Genomic DNA, 19,673 nt, shown 5'->3' with positions numbered 1-19,673 from the left:
AGTGGGGAGGAGGTGGGCTGGTGGGACAAGCTAGTCTGTTCTATTCCAAGAAAAGAATGTGGATTAAGGGGCTAGGGGTGGGGAAGTCAAGAGCATTGGGTTGCCTAGCAACAAAGATGAAGCTGACAGACAGGATCAAGACCACTGATGTCCCAGAGTCTGAGGTTGGGGGTGGAGGTGGCATATAAGAAAAGAGTTGACATTCAGGATTTTCATCAAGCAGAAGATATTAACCAAAGAATCTGTGGGGAGGGGGCATGTTTGTCTAAATTCACTTGTTCAATCCATTTTTATTGAGCACCCACTGTGTGCCAGGTGATGGGAACACAGCAGTGAACAGAACAGACAGAAGTCCCTGCTTCCGTGGAGCTGATATTCCAGCGGGAAGTGGAGAACTAACAAGATAAATATGTAAAGTCAAACGGTGAGCTGAGCTGTGGACTGAACAAGGTAGGGGGGATAGGGGATGGAATGGTGCTATTTTAGACTGAGGGTGATCAGGGAGGGCCTCTCCAAGTTTGAGCACAGATCTGAAAGAGATAAAGGAGGGAGCCACACGAAGATATGAAGGAGAGGGCATTCCAGGGAGAGGCCATAGCGCTTGCAAAGGCCCTGAGGCAGGACCATTACTAGATTATGAGGGATAGTAACAGGGTAATAGGAACAGGGCAATATTCCTTTTTCCTTCTTTTTACAGATTTTTCACTTCCCCTCTCTTCTCTCTAGTTTTATTCATTTTCGGTTGTGCCGGGCCTTCATGGCTGCGCTCAGGCTCTCTCTAGTTGCCGACAGCGAGGGCTACTTTCCACTGTGCTGCACAGGCTTCCCACTGCAGCGGCTTCTCTGGTTGCAGAGCATGGAATCCAGGTGTGTAGGCCTTAGTAGTTATGGCACCTGGGCTTAGCTGCCTGGCAGCACATGGAATCTTCCTGGACCAGGGATCGAACCTGTGTCCCCTGAATTGGCAGGCAGACTCTTGCCCATTTGTACCACTAGGAAAGTCCAACGGAATAACATTCTAACTCAGAACTCCCCTATCACTTTCAACAGCTGTGTAGCATTCCACAGCATGAGCCTAAAGTGATACCCTTAATGAAGCCCCAGTTCTAGAATGGCCCTCCAAGGATCCCCACCTCCTCTCTGATCACACTTTGTTCAGTTCCCTCCAACGGGGTGTTAATGGGGTCTCTGACACTTCCTTTTTTATATTTAATGAATTAGTTAGGCTCTGCTGGGTCTTGATTGTAGCATGCAGGACCTCTTTTGGCTGCATGCAAACTCTTAGTTGTGGCATGTGGGATCTAGTTCCCTGATCAGGGATCAAACCTGGGCCCCCTCCATCGGGAGAGTGGGAGTCTTAGCCACTGGACCACCAAAGAAGTCCCTCAGACTCACTTCTAAACAACAGAATAGAGCAAAATATGATGGGATGGTACTTCTGAAGTTCATTAAATTGCATGAGATTGTAAATTCAGCTTTGCTATTTCTTTCTGTCTCCCCACAAGCCTGCCCCCGATGGAGAAGGCCACCTGGCAGGACTCGGAGCGCCACTAACAGCATGAGGCCAGTCTGCAGGGCTGCGCCTGCCCCAGTTGTGCTGCGGATGAGATGGGGTCCTCAGGCGTCTCCTCGAACGAAGTCTCACCAGACCCTGAAGAAAGGCATCTGGCTAAGCCGAGCTGGGTTCCTGACCCACAGAAACTACGGGCAGGGACGTGCGTTCCTTACAGTCTTTACATTTGGGGTCATTTTTCGGTCGCCAGCTTGTGTGGTTTCTCTAGGCTGGAAGGCGGTTTTCCCAACCCCGGGCAGGAACACAGCGTGGGGCAAGAGAGGAGTCTCTGTCTTGCTGGCAGGGCGGTGGGGAACCATAGGCGTTTGGGGGCAGCATGGGATGGGATGGAGCTGGATTTTAACTTGGTCATTCTCATTACTCGTTATGTCTGTGCAGGGACAGAGCTGTCAGGGATCAGCACTGGAGAAGGTGGGGAACCGAGGTTGGGACCGCAGAAGCCTTCTGTCCCAGCAGGCCACACCACGTAGCTGCTCTGGGAGTTTCACGCCTTCCTCATCCTCCACCCCACCCCACCCCCATCTCTCCCTGCTCCTCTCCCTCTGCCGCTGCCCATGACGGAAAATGGAATTATATTTTTATAACTCCTTGTTTTTCCCCTGAACTGCGTTCCATGTGCACTGGGCTAAATTTAAAATCAGATGGATATAGGGTGATCGTGTTCACGCTCGCTCTCCTTTGGGGGAAAAAAAATAAGCGCTTCTATTCAGGTGCTGTATCTCTCAAGGATGTGGGGAAGCGAGAGGGGGGCATTTTTGCTGTGGTGGGCTGAACTGCCACCCCTAGAGACCCCCAGCACGGCCCTGCTTACCCTGTGCTGCAAACCACCTGTTTATATGTTTGTTGCTTCCTCAGGACCTCCACCCTTGCTGTTCCCTCTGCCTGGCACACATTTCCCACACATCTCCAGGGCCAGCTCCCCCTTCAGGTCTCAGCTCAAGTGTCACCTCCTCCGAGAAGCTCTCCCTGACCAGCTGGCTCCAAAGGCTGCTCGGCTGCTTCCTATCTCATCATCTTCTTGCATTTTCTTTCTTTCTGTTGTCAAACAATTTAACAAGAACAATTTATTATTAAAAATGTTATCAACAGACACTGAAGAAGTATAATTAATTTCATTATAATCTGCATTTTCTTTACAGTACTTGTTATCACCTGGAATTCTCTTAGGCTGATGATGGCCTCTCCCAAGTCCAAATGACAGGATGGCAGAGGCCTGTCCATCCCCCTCAGCTTCTCTATGACTCTCAGCAAGCAGGTATTAAGTGGCTACTGCCCTAGACTGTGTATTCAGTGGTTCCCGACAACGTGCGCATGCTAGCATCACCTGGGACATGTTAAACCCTGCCACTGTCCTCCACCCCGCCCCTGCTTGCCCTCAGATTCTGAGTTAATTGGTCTGAAGTGGGGGCTGGGTACATGATCCACAGGTGCCACCAGGGTGTAGAAGGAGAGATTCTCGGTTTCCTCATTTCCGCAAAAGACCAAGCTCACCGCTGCCTTTACGTCTTCACCAGCTTCAGCTGGTGCCTCTGCCTGGAACTTCCTCCCCTCCCATTTAAGTCCTCCACCACTAACTTTCTCTTCCTTATAATCATTTATTTTTCATTTTGAGAAAAGTGCAAAGATGAATATAGCAAACACCTGAGTATCTCCCACCCAGGGCTGACAATGAATGGTTAACGTCTGTCATATTTGCTTCAGGTTGCTTTTCATTTTTTGAAAGAAACAAACAAAATGTGGGCGTGCTTATATCTGTTATATCTGTATGTTCTCTCAAGCACATTTATATCCAGAAACAGTGAATAGGATTATTTTGTGCATTAAAATAATGCAGGGAATTCCCTGGTGGTCCAGTGGTCAGGATTCTGCATTTTTCACTGCCAAGGGCACGGGTTCAATCTTTGGCTGAAACTAAGATCCCACAAATTGTGCAGTGCTGCAAAAAAAAAAAAAAAAAAAAAAGACATTAATGTACTCGTGGCATATATAATTGTGCAACTTATTATTATTTTATGAACGTATTTTTGACTGCCTGGGTTCGAATTCAAGCTCTGCCGTGTGAAGACTCTGTGACTTTGGGAAAGTTCCTTAACCTCTCTGTGTCTCAGTTTCCTCACCATCTATTGTAGAATAACGAAATATTCTGAAACATAACAATTTAAAACAATAAACACTTATTATTGTCTCACTTCTAAGGGTCAGAAATCTGAAAGTGGTTTAGCCAGATGGTTCTGGGCTGGGGTCCCGCATGAGGTTGCAGTCAAGACACTGATTGGGGCTGCATCATCTGAAGCCTCAACTGGGCTGAAGGAGCCACTTCAAGGCAGTCCATGCGCACCGCTGTTGGCAGGAGGCCTCCGCTCCTCTCCACCTCGACCTTGCTATAGTGCTGCTTGAGCATCCTCACAATATGGTGGCTGGCTCCTCCCTCCCTGCCCCCATCAGTTGAGTGATCCAGGAGAGACACCAAGAAGGAAGCCAGACAGCCTTTTACATCCTAGTCACTCCTGCCTTATTTTATGCATTAAAAACCAGTTGCTAAGGCCATTCACCCTCAGAAAGAGGAGAATTGGGCTCCACCTGTTGAATAAACTGTCAAAGAATTCATGGACTTCTTTTAAAATTGCCACATTTGGAAAAATACAGATACTAATACTCTCTCCTTTTCAGTGGGTACTTTTTAGTAGCTGTTTTGGGATTGCTTTCTAAGAGTTGCTGTGTGTTATCACACAGAGTGCTTAGCACAGTACCTGGTACACAGTAGGTGCTCAATAAATGTTAGAAATCATTATTTTTTCAAAATTCTTTTTATTTATTTAATGAATTTATTTGGCTGTACCAGGTCTTTGTTGTGCCATATGGGATCTTAGTTTCCTGACCAGCAATTGAACCCAGGCCCACTGCACTGGGAGCATGGAGTCTTAGCCACTGGACCACCAGGGAAGTCCCTAGAAATCATTATTGTATGGATTTAATTATGTCCTTTTTGACTATTCTACACTATTGCATTATTAGAATATGCCCTAATTTACACTATGGATTTTTTAGGTCAATTCCTGCTTTTCTGTTGTTTTAATTACATGAAGTTCCTTTATTATTATTATTATTAAACCTTTTATTTTTCTATTGGAGTATAGCTGATTGATGGAGAAGGAAATGGCAACCCACTCCAGTATTCTCGCCTACAGAATCCCACGGACAGAGGAGCCTGGTGGGCTACAGTCCACAGAGTTGCAAAGAGTCAGGCATGACTGAAATGACTTAGCACACACACATCTCTTTATGTATTAGGCAAAGTGTTTCCCTGCGGACTATGATTAAACATGGAATCAGAGGGTCATTGGGTGGATGTACTCGGCAACATCAGCTCTCCTCCATCGTTTCCCAAATGCACGGCTCACCAGAGTTAATGCCTCAGGGCCTTTGCACATGTGTTGCCTCTGCCCAGATATCTACACAGCTTCCTCCTCACTTCCTTTAGGTCTCTGCTCAAATGTCATCTCCTCAGAGAAGCCTTCCATAATCACCCTGTCCCTCCAGCAATCGGCTTCATGTTTGATGAGGGAACTTGCCATTGTGTTATGCATTTTACTGGACTGTTGATTATATGTCTTCCCCACTGGAATGTCAGCCCTTCGAAGGCAGGGATTTATATCTGTTTCCTCCACTGCTGCAGGCCCAGCATCCAGAACAATGCCTGGGAGTAAATACTGGCTGAGTGGACACCAGATCTGGGTGGAGCTCTCCTCGGTCCTGACTCCTCTTCTCTTTCCACTGGGTTCCATCCTGAGTTCCCCTGAGCTGAAATTAAGGATTTTACTCCTTCCGGAGGCTCTAGGAAAGAACCCACTTTCTGGCTTTCCCAACTTCTACAGACTGCCTGCATCCCCTGGTCCATGGCCTCTGTTTCCATCTTCAAAGCCAGCCAAGACCGATCATGTCTCTCTCAAACTATTGCTCTTTCTCACTTTGCCTTTGTTGCTTCTGTTATCACATCTCGTTCGCAGACTCTGGCATTTCTGCCTCCCTCCTGGGGTGACTCTGAGCTCACCCAGGTAATCCGGGATCACCTCCTCATCTCAAGATCCTTAACTTAATTGCATCTGCAAAAAGTCACTTTTGCCACATAAGTTGATATATGCAGAGGTTGTGGGGATTAAGATGGGGGCTTCTTTTTTGAGGGGGAGTTATTATCCTGCCAGCCACAAAGAGATGCAGATGTGGATACATTCATTACTTCCACCAACGTTATTGAGCACCTACTGTATGCCAAGCCGTCTTGCGTGCTGAAGACAGCAGGCAACAAGGCAGACAACCATTTTGGACTTCGTGAAACATACGCTCTACTGAGAGAGACAGAAAACACAGTCAAGGAAGCAGACAGAATATCTGGTGTTTGCTACCAGGATGAGTCTGCCTGACGGAGTGATATCTTGGCACCTGACCCTAGAATGGGGGGTCAGTGTTGCCCAGAGCTGCATGCCTCTTGTTCAAGAACAACATGACTTCAGAGGGTGCTCAGCAGAAATAACCTCAAACTCCAGTCGCAAAGAGACTCTTCTTAAACGTCATTTCCATCTTCCCCAAGTCTTAGTTGGGTCCTGGGGGAGGGGGTGTCTGTAACACGTTTTCTACCTGCTAATCCCATCACAGGATCAGTGCTCCTGCAGGCATCAGTAACCAATGAGATTCAGATTAAACTGGATTTTCAGTTACCTTCTAGATATGATGAGAAATGCTGATCTTTCTTTTATGTTTGTGATTAAGAGAAAAGGACTTTGAAAAACTCATACAGGGAATTTCTTGGCAGTCCGGTGGTTAAGACTTTGCCTTCCAATGCAGGGAGTGCTGGTTCGATCCTTGGTCAGGGAGCTAAGATCCCATATGCCTCCTAGCCAAAAACCCCAAACACAAAATAGAAGCAATACTGCAACAAACTCAACAAACACGTTTTAAAAAAAGAAACCTTAAAAAAAATCCATACAGGTATTGATGTTTTGATGTGAGCGGGTGTAAAGGAAAATATTAATCAAACACTTATGGGTGTAGGGAAAATTGGATATGTAAGAAGTCATTGGCACAGGTTTGCAAAATGTTACCTGTCCATTTTACAGATCACTATGTTAGGGATTCCCTGACAGCTCAGACCGTAAAGAGTCTGCCTGCAGTGCTGGAGACCCAGGCCGATCCCTGGGTCGGGAAGATGCCCTGGAGAAGGAAATGGCAACCCACTCCAGTATTCTTGCCTGGAAAATCCCATGGATGGAGGAACCTGACAGGCTACTTTCCATGGGGTCGCAAAGAGTTGGACACAACTGAGCAACTTCACTTTGCTTTAACCCTATCACAGATGCTGGGAAAGACTGAAAGTAGGAAGAGAAGGGGATGACAGAGGACGAGATGGTTGGATGGCATCATTGACTCAATGGACATGAGTTTGAACAAACTCCAGGAGATGGTGAAGGACAGGGAAGCCTGGTGTGCTGCAGTCTATGAGGTCGCAAAGAGTCGCACACAGCTGAACGACTGAACAACAACCTGTCCATTTTATAGGTTGGAAAAGAGAGTCCTGAGAAAGAGGAAGGACTTCCTATGATCACAACCCACTGGTGGGCTGAAGGTCTTTTCTCCAGGAGGGGAGGGGTGCAGGAGTAAAAAGCTTGGGCTTTGATCTCTGGGAGGTGGAAGACCTGGAGGGCTGTGGGCAGAGGAGGGGCGCGGCCTCACTCAGGTGCTCATGGGCGCCCTCTAGCAGGCGCGGGGAAAATGCATTGAAGAGGGAGCGCAATGGCAGAGGGGAGACCAGTCCCAGCTTTGTCTCTCATTTGCTCTGTATCCCCAGGCGAGTGAAATCCCTCTCTGGGCTCAGTTTGTATCTGCTAACGATGGACCATAACAACTCCTCCTTCCTGGGGCTGCTGCAGGGATTCAGATAACGCGCAGAAGGTGCCTGTTGCCCCAGATTCCGGCTGGGTGTGCTGTCGCTGAGTTATTTTAGGGTGTCAAGGTTATGCTCACACACCCTCCCGAAGGTGGGAGGATGAGGTCAGCGGCACCCCCAGCTCAGGCCCCGATGAAGTCACCAAGACAGACGGGTGGGTGTAAGGACAGTGGTGGAAATAGATTCCCCACCTGCGCCCCGTGTCTGCCGGAGAGGTGAGGATGAGCAAACCAAGGGGAACATCACACTCCACAGGCTGTGAGACGCAACCCTCAGCACACTTTGCTGCCCAGGAGACCCCTCCTCCAGGAAGCCTTCCCAGTTGCCCTGACTCTCAGGGGTCTTGCAGGGAGCTGTTATGGGGAGGATCTTAGAGAAACAGTAGGGACCCAGAGGCTGGTCAGATGGGGGAAAGGATAGTCAGAGGACCGCCAGAAGTGCCCAGAATGTGCGGGAAAGCAGGATCAGAAGTTAGAAAGCAGGGTTAGAAGTTAGAGTCCTAGTTCAGACTCATTTGCTTTGAAACTCTAGACCAGTCCTTGCTGGACTCTGCTTTCTCAGCCACAAAGTGGAGAGAAAAGTCTCCTTAAGGAGCTTAACAAATATTTAGTGAGTGCCTACTGTGTACTAAGCCCTGTTTTGGGCACCAGGACACAGCAGTGAACAAGATAGACCCAGCTCTGCCTTCCCAGGGCTCTCAGGCTGGCGGAGACAGACATGTCACTGGGCTGCTAAAATACAGGGGGACTACGGCTATGGTAGGGGGCACCTGGGGTTCTGTGAACCCCAGAGGAGGACCAGATTCAGCTTGGGGAGGGAGATCAGGGGGGAAAGCTCCTTCTGAGATGACCCCTGGGGTGTGAGTAGTTCTCCAGGCCAAGGGGTGCAGAAGACGGTATCTGGCAGCAGGCTCAGCATGGGCAAAGGCCTGGAGAAGAGAGAGAAGTCCTGGATGATGTGGTGATGTGAACGCCCCTGGAAGAGAGCGGTGGATGAAGTTGTGCCTGGTCATGGATATATATATATATATATATATATATTTGGACTGTACTGGGTCTTCATTGGGGGCACATCCCATGGCATGTGGGATCTTAGTTCCTTAGACCAGGAATCAAACCCACATCTTCTGCTCATGGGGCAGATTAAACAAGAAGATCATCCTCAAGTGCCCAGCTCACAGCAGCAGCCCTGCTTTCTAGGCTGTGAGCTTGCCAAGGGCAGAGACTGTCCCCAGCTCTGTCCCCAGAGACTGTACTTCCAGCCAATACCAGGCCTAGCTCACTAAGTGCTCAATGTATAGATGACAGAATTGAGGCTCTGAGAGTACAAATCATTTCTCTGGAGTCATACAGCAAGTAGCTGGCAGAGCAGGGATTTGAACCCATCTAATAATGGTTTCCACAATACGTGAACCGTGAACTTCCAGATGTTCAAGCTGGTTTTAGAAAAGGCAGAGGAACCAGAGATCAAATTGCCAACATTTGCTGGATCATCGAAAAAGCAAGAGAGTTCCAGAAAAACATCTATTTCTGCTTATTGACTGTGCCAAAGCCTTTGACTGTGTGGATCACAACAAACTGTGAAAAATTCTGGAAAAGATGGGAATACCAGACCACCTGACCTGCCTCTTGAGAAACCTATATGCAGGTCAGGAAGCAACAGTTAGAACTGGGCATGGAACAACAGATTGGTTCCAAATAGGAAAAGGAGTACATCAAGGCTGTATATTGTCACCCTGCTTATTTAACTTCTATGCAGAGTACATCATGAGAAACGCAGGGCTGGAAGAAGCGCAAGCTGGAATCAAGATTACCAGGAGAAATCTCAATAACCTCAGATATGCAGATGACACCACCCTTATGGCAGAAAGTGAAGAGGAACTAAGAAGCCTCTTGATGAAAGTGAAAGAGGAGAGTGAAAAAGTTGGCTTAAAGCTCAACATTCAGAAAACGAAGATCATGGCATCTGGTCCCATCACTTCATGGCAGATAGATGGGGAAACAGTGGAAACAGTGTCAGACTTTATTTTTGGGGGCTCCAGAATCACTGCAGATGGTGATTGCAGCCATGAAATTAAAAGATGGTTACTCCTTGGAAGGAAAGTTATGACCAACCTAGATAGCATATTCAAAAGCAGAGACATTATTTTGCCAGCAAAGGTCCATCTAGTCAAGGCTATGGTTTTCCTGTGGTCATGTATGGATATGAGAGTTGGACTGTGAAGAAAGCTGAGCACCGAAGAATTGATGCTTTTGAACTGTGGTGTTGGAGAAGACTCTTGAGAGTCCCTTGGACTGCAAGGAGATCCAACCAGTCCATTCTGAAGGAGATCAGCCCTGGGATTTCTTTGGAAGGAATGACACTAAAGCTGAAACTCCAGTACTTTGGCCACCTCATGCGAAGAGTTGACTCATTGGAAAGATTCTGATGCTGGGAGGGATTGGGGGCAGGAGGAGAAGGGGACGACAGAGGATGAGATGGCTGGATGGCATCACCGACTCGATGGACATGAGTTTGGGTGAACTCCGGGAGTTGGTGATGGACAGGGAGGCCTGGCGTGCTGCGATTCATGGGGTTGCAAAGAGTCAGACACGACTGAGCGCCTGAACTGAACTGAATGACGATTTGTTCAGTGGAGAAATGATAATGGTTCACGGTGATTATGGGCTGTACTTGATGCCCATTTAGAGCCCCTACATGATTACGGGCTCTCCTTCCATTGGAACTCCTTTGAGGCTCCCTTTTGTGTTGAGATTAAATCTCAGGTCAAGATTTCTATGGTTCCTGTGGATCCTTTAACTCAACCATTGAGTGAATTGCTGTTTTCACACCTTTAGGCCTTTTGCCTGGGATGTCACCTCTTCCTGGAACACTCTCCTTTTCTGCTTCTATTTTATCTTCAAAAACTCCTATTCAACCATCAGAACTCTAGCTCCCATGCCCCCGCTACCTTGCAGCCCATTAGGACCTTCACAGGCAAACTCTTTCTCCCTTCTACTGCCTGAGCTCTGGAGCCTCCCTCTGCTGGAAGAGTCTGAGTAGAGCTCTGTTTTCCCCAAGAGTGGGGAGTTTTCGAAGCCTACGTCTGGAGAATGAAGCCACTCTGGCTCTGTGAGCTGCTAGGACAAGGCTGGGCACATAAAGAGAAAGGGAGTTCACAGTGCGAAAATGAAATTAATAAAGACAGTTTTAAGTTTTTTTGTTTTTTGTTTTTTTTTTTCTGGAGGTCTATAGTGCTACGAACTTTCCCCCTGATTCACAGCTCCTGCCCTCTACCCTACGCATACATCCTATGAAGATGTCCTTGGCTGGATCTACAGGTTCTAGATGCTATAAAGTCCAGGGGCTTCAGGCATAGTTTGATCGAGAGCCTCAGAACACAGTCTCCTTCTCTGCCTTGGTTCTGCTGTCCTCCATTGACTTCTGTGTCCAGCAGACCGACCTCTCAGCTGATCTTTAGCAGCTCCCAGCTCTTGTTTCCCCAGTTTAGAGATTCCTGTCTTATAATTATCAATCACGTCCCAGGGCAGGTTCCCCTTGACTCATACGGAGCTGTGTGCTACAGCAGATGCCCTTGGAGCCCTGTGTCTCCGCGGCACTGGCAAACACTTATAAGGCTCACCTTGGAGTTTTCACTCTGCCCAGAGCCAACATTCCTGGGAGCAGCCCTGGCAATGCTGGTTTAGGGCTGGAGGATGACTATCCCAGCTCCTTTGCTCTTGGGGTGGAACAACTCTGTGGGGTAGTCTACACTGTCTTCCAGAAGCTCAGCACGACTGAACCTCAAGTGGCTCATGGCAAACCATATATCAACTGACCTCTCTATCTAATTTTCTACTCTCCTACTAGTGCTGAGCAGACACCAAGACAAGGCCGCAGGTAGTTTATCTGGGAGATGGTGGTGTTTTAAAAATATGCCCACAGGGACTTCCCTGGTGAAGTGGCTAAGACTCCACACTCCCAATGCAGGGGGCCCAGGGTCTATCTTTGGTGGGAGAACTAGATACCGCAAGCCGCCATCTAAGAGTTTGCATAGTGCAACTAAAGATCCATGCTGCAACTAAGACCTGGTACAGCCAAATGAGTAAATACAAATATTAAAATACACGGTTACTTTTCAAATAAATTAAAAATGCCCCCGAATTCTTTAGCATACCTCCCTTCAGAAAGTGAAGCCTAATTCCCCTCCTCTTGAGTGTAGGCTGCATTGAGTGACTCACTTCTAAAAAATAGAACATGGCAGAAGTGACAGTGTGACTTCTGAGATGAGGTTATACACACAGAAAGCCAGGGCTTTCTCTTGGCTCTCTCTTGCTCTCTTTCTGATCATCCTTTCTGGGGAAAGCCAGCTGCCATGTTGAAAGGACACTCAAGCAGCGCATGGTGATGCGCAAGTGGCAAAGAATTGAGGCCCTCCTGCCAACAGCCAAGTGCGGAAGTCAGCTTGGAGGCACAGCACAGACACGGGGACATACACACCAGCTATGTGACACATCCCAGTGTGCACACAGGCCACTTCCAGCCTCATATCCACCCCATTCTAGAGACATGTCAGGACATGGACTGGTCAGATCAAGGGGTGTGGGGAGGCCCGGAGGTCCCAGAGGAGCAGCTGACATTGAAAGCTGAGGGTGTGCCAGGACAGGAGAGAGATCATCTGATGACTTTCAGGGTCACAACCTACCTCCCCACCCCAACCACACCAGTGCTCTGCTAAAAGCACTCACGGCCCCCTGCTCTTTGCCTTTCTTTTTCTCTTTTGGCATAATTTAGATTTACAGGAAAGTTGTAGTGATAGTACAGACAGTTTCTACTCTTCACTCAGCTTTCCCTAATGTTAAAACCTTAACATCTATCCCAATGAACAAAGCAGCCTGGGCACGCTAAGATGCACAGATGCTCCTGATGTCCTTTGGATGTCTCCCTTTATTCCATGAGTGCCCTTTTTTCTGTTCCAGGTTCCAATCCAGGATCTCACATTGCACTGAGTGTTCACTCCCTTTTAGAATCGCACGATGCAGTTTTTTTGTTTGATATATATTTGTTTATTTTTATTTTTGGCTGTGCTAGGGCTTCCTTATTGCCCACAGGCTTTCTCTAGTTGCAGAGACTGGGGACTATTTTCCGGGCAATGTGCAGGCTTCTCATTGCGGTGGTTTCTCTTACTGTGGCACGGGATTAGCTGCCCCGGCAAGTGGGATCTTCCCGGACCAGGGACTGAACCGCAACACCTACACGGGCAGGTGGATTCTTAAGCACTAGACCACCTGTGAAGCCCACAATTGCAGTTTTGAAATGATTTGCATTATTGCTGTTTCAAGCCCCTCTGGGAAGTCAGCTTTGGGAAGGCGGTGGATAAAAGAAACTGAGGCTGATGGGACTTCCCCAGCGGTCCAGTGGCTAAGACTGCACACTTCCAATGTAGGAAACACGGGTTCCATCCCTAGTCAGAGAAGCTCTCCATGGCCACCCTCCCCCTCCCCCCCGCCACTGGAAAAAAAGGAAAAGAAAGAAACTGAAGCTGGCCTACGGATAGGAAGTCACTCCAGTCTGAGCCAGAAACAGCTGGGTCTGTGTGATGATTCAGGAGCTACACCTGCTCCCTTGCGGAGCTGTCTCACCCGCTGAGAAGGGTGCGAGGAGGGTTCTGAGGGTGGAGAGAACCGCATGAGCGGTGGTGACACAGTGGCTCAGGGACTTCCACGATGGTCCCGTGGTGAAGAATCTGCCTTGCAACGAGGGGGATGTTGGGGAACTAAGATCCTACATGCAGAGGTGTAGCAGTGTGTCCTCGACAATCCAGGAGAACATGGGCGGCAGGGTGACGGGGTGGCGGGTGGGGGGAGGGGAGGCGATGCGCCGGGCACTCCGGGATAAGAGCCTCTGCAGGTGATGACCTGAACCAGGGCGGGGCATCCTGGGAGTTTCTTATCTTCTCGCTGATCAGGGCCAGTCGAGATCTCTGGGCGGAGCGGGTAAGGGGAGGGCGGGGAGGCAGATTCTTTGGGTGTGGGGTTGACACAGCCCCGGGAGAGAAGTAGGTGGCCTGTGACGATCCAGAAGAGGTAAATCCTGGGGAGACTTGGAATCTGGGATCCCTAGAGTCTGGGACCAGGAGTTGGGAGGGGGGCAGAAATCACAGAGGAAACAGGCTGAGCCCTAAACTCCACTCTTTACCCCTCCTCGCTGCGTTTACCATATCCTCACCTCCAGTCATGTCCTGTCTTGCCAATGACCTCCCAATTGTCCCTCACCCCAACTATCTCTCCCAGGAGAGACAGCTCAGACAGGTCCTCCGCACCCTGGTGCTGCCTGCCAGCTACCCTCCTCAAGATCTCCAACAGCTTCTCCTCCTCCCCTCTGGGGTGCAATGGGGGCAGGGCATCCCAGGCAGCCCCCTCCTTCCCCCCCACAGCCCCCTCCTCCCTGGCCTCCCAACTCCAGCCTTGCATACTGCTGTCTACCCACACTGGCCAGTGGAGAGATATTACAATATCCTCATCTCATCCAAGCTCTGACATCTTCTGAGGCACCCCATTGCCCTCAGGATGAATTCTGGATTCTTCTTATTATTTTTTATCTTTTGGCCACCCGTGTGGCATGTGGGATCTTAGTTTCCAGACCAGGGATCGAACACGTGCTCTCTGCCTTGGCAGCGAGGAGTCTTAACTACTGGACTCCTAGGGAAGTCCTGAATTCTGGATTTTTATAGCCAACGTTTGATGTCCTGAAGGTCTCTGTGGTCCCATCAGCACACACTTTTCCCTGTCATCCCCTAGAACTTCCTAACCCCCTCGCCCTTGTTTTCACCAGGGGAGCCTTTCCATCATCAGCACTTCAGCCCTTTCTACTGTCCTTTTTCCTCCAGAGCCTGGGAGTAGTTCCTGGGGGCAGATGATCATAACACATCCTCACACTGAGTTGAGCACTTCCCTACATCCTTGCAGGACAGTTGGAAAGACTGTCCTGAGTCTTTGCAACTGTCCTGCAAGGTGGGTATCATGAGTCTGATTCACAGATGAAGACACAGTGGCTCAGGGACTTCCACGGTGGTCCAGTGGTTAAGAATCTGCCTTGCAACGCAGGGGATGTTGGGGAACTAAAATCCTACATGCAGAGGAACTAAGCCTGCACACCACAATTACTAAGCCCTCAGGCCACAACTAGAGTCCTGTTCCGCAACAAAAGATCCTGCAAGAGGCAACAAAGATCCCTCAGGCTGGGACTAAGAACCTAAGCAGCCAAATAAATGAATGAATAGTAAAAACAAAAACAAAAACGGGGGCGATGGGAAGAAAGTAAAAGAAACAGAGGCTCAGGGTGGACCTATGAGATGCCCCAAATCAGCAAGCCAAGAATAAAAGAGACTCTCCTTCCAGTTTCTTCCCTGTGACTGACTTCTGCTCTTTAAGTTTCAGCTCAGCTGTCACCTCCCCCTGGAACCCACCCTGGTTGCCAGATGGGGTCAGGTACCTCCTCTGGGCCCCCAAAGCTGCCTGTGTTTTCCCCATCACAGCTCTGACATGATGGCCCGGTGCTGTGACTCTGAGCACCCATCTTCCAGATGGAGCAACAGAGACTCTAAGAAGTGAAGCTTCCTCCAGCCGGGAATAACGGAGGGAGGGTGGGGCTTACTACCCTCAGAAGCAGCAGCAGATCCGGCCCTCCGCTCCCCCGCTACACGCGTACCCACAGACCCACACCTGACCGTTTGTCTCCGCAGACGCCCGCCTCCCACACGCAGGCGGCCGACTGGCGTCTGAGCGGCGGACGCCTGTAAACACATCCTAGCGCCGGGCCCGACTCTCTCCTGCGCTCCTTCACTGCCACGGGGAGGGAGATGCGAGGAATGCGGAGGGCGGGGGAGGGGGGGGGGGCGACGCAGGCAGAGGACTGAAATATGGTTGTTAGGGCCTTGCGGTCCCACTTTCCTTCAGCTTCCCTGATAGTTGGGCGGAGTTGGGGGGATGGGGTCGACGGGCCCTGAGCCCCCACTCCCTGCTGAGCCCGTGACCCTGGGATGAAGACAGCTCTCCACGCTCAGTGCCCTTGGAAAAGTTCCACAGGACTTCCTGGCCTGGCCAGGAGACTCAAGTAAAGTCCGCCCCTCCTCCCGTCCCCCATCTGTGTCTAACCACCCACTCCCTTTCCTAAGTGGCCTTGGGAGGGGTCTTGCGGGACAGATTGATGGGCTGGGGACAGACGGATCGCGCGGCACGTGGAAGTTACGCCTGGGCTTGGAGCGGGGGAGGGTGGCGCCCTGGTCACCGCCACCATCGGCCCCTGGAGCGCTCCCGCTGCGAGGAAGCCGCCAGGCGGAGGAGAAGGGGCTCCCGGAGGTTCCTGGAGAACAGGCTTTCCTACCTCCCATCCTTTCATCGCCCCCGCGGCCGCCACTACTGTGGTCCCATTGCGCAGGCGCGAGGAAGAGGCCCAGAGAAGGGGGTCGGCCGTCGCGAGACACACAGCACCACCGGGTGCGAGGTCTGATCTCGAGTTGCAGATGACGCTGGGTGGGTCTAGGATCTGGGGTGACTTAGACTTGGGGACCCTGTGTCGTGCATTGCATATCCCGCCCACCAGGGCGACCCATTCCCGGGAAAGCCAGAGCTCAGCCGGCCCTGGCTGTGGGCAGAGCACGCCCCCTGCTGGGCACGGCCGGAATCCGCGCAGCTCCGAACATTGGTACCCTGGATGGAACCCTCCACTCAAAATTGAGCTCCTACTCAGCTCCCCATTCCCCGGCTGAAACTGACCCCTGATACAGAGCTCCCGACGCTGCGCTGAGCCCCAACTCTGAGCTAAGCTCTAGACCCCGAGTAACCCCGGATAGAGCCCCTGGTCTGTTCAGACCCTCACTCCCTAGCGAGACCCCTAAGGATGTCCGACCACCTAGAGGAGCTGTATCCATTGCTCCCGATTCACTAATCCCACCTCTGCCATGACCTGGCTGAGTGGCCTGGGACAGGTTATTTGTTTCCTCTGAGCCTCAATTTCATCATCTGTGAAATGAGACACCTGTAGGGTGTCACAGCATTGTAGGGTTGCTGTGAGAGTTTGGTGAGTTAATGTATGTAAAGTGCTCACAGGGACTGGAACGTAGTAGGTACTCAGTAAACATTAACTATAGTAGTAGTAGTGGCAGTCACTCAGTCGTGTCCGACTCTTTGCGACCCCATGGACTGTAGCCCACTAGACTTCTCTGTCCATGGAATTCTCCAGGCAAGAATACTGGAGTGGGTAGCCATTCCCTTCTCCAGCAGATCTCCCTGATCCAGGGATCAAACTCAGGTATCCTGCACTGCAGGCAGATTCTCTATGGTCTGAGCCATGGAAGTCACCAACTATAGTATTGTTATTCTTGCCAGATATACTGCTAGGCACTTTAAAATAAAAATAATTTTGTCGAGACGTAATTTATATACCACACAATTCACCCACTTACAGCATACAATTCAGTGGTTTGGTATGTAACAGTATTCATTTTCTAAAATTATGGCAAATATATAATAAAAATTACCATTGTAAGCCTTTTTAAATGCATAGTTCAGTGGCATGAAGTACCTTCACAATGTCGTGAATCCCCACCATCATCTCCAGAACTTTTCCATCAACCCCAACACAAACTCTGTCCTCATGAAACACTAACTCCCCATTCCTGTCCCCCCAGCCTCTGGTCACCTCTATTCTGCTGTCTGTGGCTTTTCTCATTCTAGGTCCCTCATATAAGTGGATTATACAATATTTATCATCTATTTGTTTTCTTAAATTTTGACTGCACCTCACGGCATGCAGATCTTCCCTGACCAGGGATCAAACCTGTGCCCCATGTAGTGAAAGCGAGGAGTCTTAACCACTAGACTACCAAGGAAGTACCGAATGTTGATCATCTTATGATTGGCATCTTAAACCAATTTTTAAGGTTCATTCATGTTAGCATGAATAACTTCCTCCCTTTTTATGACTGAATTATATTCCATTGTTTGGAGAAGGAAATGACAACCCACTCCAGTATTCTTGCCTGGAGAATCCCATGGGCAGAGGAGCCTGGCAGGCTACAGTCCACGGGGTTGCTAGAGTCGGACACGACTTAGTGACTAAACCACCACCACCACATTTCACTGTATGGGTGGACTGGGTTTCCCAGGTGGCTCAGTGGTAAAGAACCTGCTTGCCAATGCAAGAGATGTGGGTTTGATCCCTGGGCAAGGAAGATCCCCTGGGGAAGGAAATGGCAACCCACTCCAGCATTCTTCCCTGGGAAAGTCCATGGACAGAGGAGCTTGGTAAGCTATAGTCCATGGGGTCGCAAAGGCTTAGCGACTGAACAATAACATATGGATGGATCACATTTTGTTTACCTATTCCTCTGTTGATGGACATTTGGGTTATTTTGTCTTTGCCTGGAAAATCCCATGGATGGAGGAGCCTGGTAGGCTGCAGTCCATGGGGTCGCTAAGTCGGACATGACTGAGTGACTTCACTTTCTCCTTTCGCTTTCATGCATTGGAGAAGGAAATGGCAACCCACTCCAGTGTTCTTGCCTGGAGAATCCCAGGGACGGGGGAGCCTGGTGGGCTGCCGTCTATAGGGTCGCAGAGTCGGACACGGTTAGGCTAGTGTAAATCATACTGCTATTAAAATTGTTATGAAACAATATACTTGTTAAAGTCCTTCCTTTCAACTCCTTGGGGTATATACCTAGGAATGGAATTGCTGGATAATACAGTAATTCGATGTTTAGTTTTCCGAGAAATAACCAAGCTATTTTCCACAGATGTTTCACCATTTTGTATCCCTACCACAAAGTATGAAGGTTCTAATTTCTTCATATCCTCCTGGACACTTTTCTTTTCTGACTGAACTGCCCAGCATGTGGAATCTTAGTTTCCCAAGATCGAACCCATGCCCCCTGCAGTTAAAGTATGGAGTCTTACCCACTGTACCACCAGGGAAGTCCCTCGTGGGCACTTCTTATTCATTCTTTTGTTTTTTGGCCTCGTGGCTTGTGGGTTCCTAGTTTCCCGACCAGGGATTTAACCTGTGTCCTCCCTGGTGAAAGCATGGAGTCTTAGTCACTGGACCACCAAGAAATTCCTTTTATTCATTCTTATTTGTGGGCTTGTAGGCTTTATTTTTAAAATTTTATTGTTTTAAATTACAAAAGTATAACACATTTATAGGAGACTTGGAAAATGCAGAACAAGGTTACATATAGCTCCACTATATATTACAATTATTTTTTAAGTAGATAAAGATTTTTAGTTGGAGTTTCAATATCCAACTCTCAAAAATTAATAGAATGAATATGCAGAAGAGTAGGAGGATATGAAGTGAAGAAGTCGTGTCCAACTCTTTTCGACCCCATGGACTGTAGCCTACAAGTCTCCTCTGTCCATGGAATTTTCCAGGCAAGAGTACTGGAATGGGTCACCATTTCCTTCTCCAGGGGATCTTCCCAAGCCAGGGATCGAACCTGGGTTGCTCGCATCGCAGGCAGACGCTTTACTGTCTGAGCCACCAGGGAAGCCCCTGTTAGAAGGATATAGTAGACCTGAAAATCACTATGAACCAATTCAACATAATTAAGACTTATGCAATTTCCACACACCAGTAGGATGCAAATTCTATTATTATTTCCATGTCAGCGCATAGGAATGCCAATACATAGTGTCCCGGATGAGAAACTAGTGAATGGGAGGAGGTGGGACAAAAATTACTGGGTTTAAATCCTGGACCTGCCACTTTCGCTTGCAGGTCCTCAGGCAAGTTACTTCCACTCTCTGGGTCTCAGTCCCCTGATTTAAAAAAACAAACAACAAAAAAAGGATGGGATAAAGAGACATTTCATCTCTTTTTGCCTCCTGAAGTCTGTGCCAGGGTTGTGTGTGCCCCACGTAGAAGACAGGATTCAACCTGCACTGGTTGTACAGCCTGCTCTGGCTTCCCCTGGTCCTAGCTGCAAATGGGACCCAGGGTTGGAGATTCCGGGAGGAAATGGAGCGGCAGGGGCTCTGGGAGCTGCTCCCGGGTCCAGTTCCCAGGACTCACAGCTGCATCCTCTGGGGGCCCCAGCTGGCCCCACCGCCCCACCCCGCCAGCGGCCTGGAGGCTCCTGCAGATCTCGCTGGCTCATTCCCACGGACATCGTGCCTGGGT

The 19,673-nt window shown here is 49.3% G+C and overlaps 1 long non-coding RNA gene across 1 annotated transcript; it reads right to left on the bottom strand.

Annotated features, from left to right (window-relative positions):
* Positions 1–2,668: 2,668 nt before the first annotated feature.
* Positions 2,669–16,135, bottom strand: LOC121819613 (uncharacterized). The gene is made up of 2 exons (XR_006059885.2): positions 15,879–16,135; positions 2,669–3,509 (listed from the first exon to the last, which is right to left on the bottom strand). It is a non-coding gene; the product is annotated as an uncharacterized LOC121819613 (long non-coding RNA).
* Between the last annotated feature and the right edge of the window lie 3,538 nt (positions 16,136–19,673).

The sequence above is a fragment of the Ovis aries genome, chromosome 5, assembly GCF_016772045.2.
Source record: "Ovis aries strain OAR_USU_Benz2616 breed Rambouillet chromosome 5, ARS-UI_Ramb_v3.0, whole genome shotgun sequence".
Classification (NCBI taxonomy): domain Eukaryota; kingdom Metazoa; phylum Chordata; class Mammalia; order Artiodactyla; family Bovidae; genus Ovis; species Ovis aries.
The sequence above is the reverse complement of the archived record's forward strand: the minus strand, read 5'-3'. Positions and strand labels throughout refer to the sequence as shown.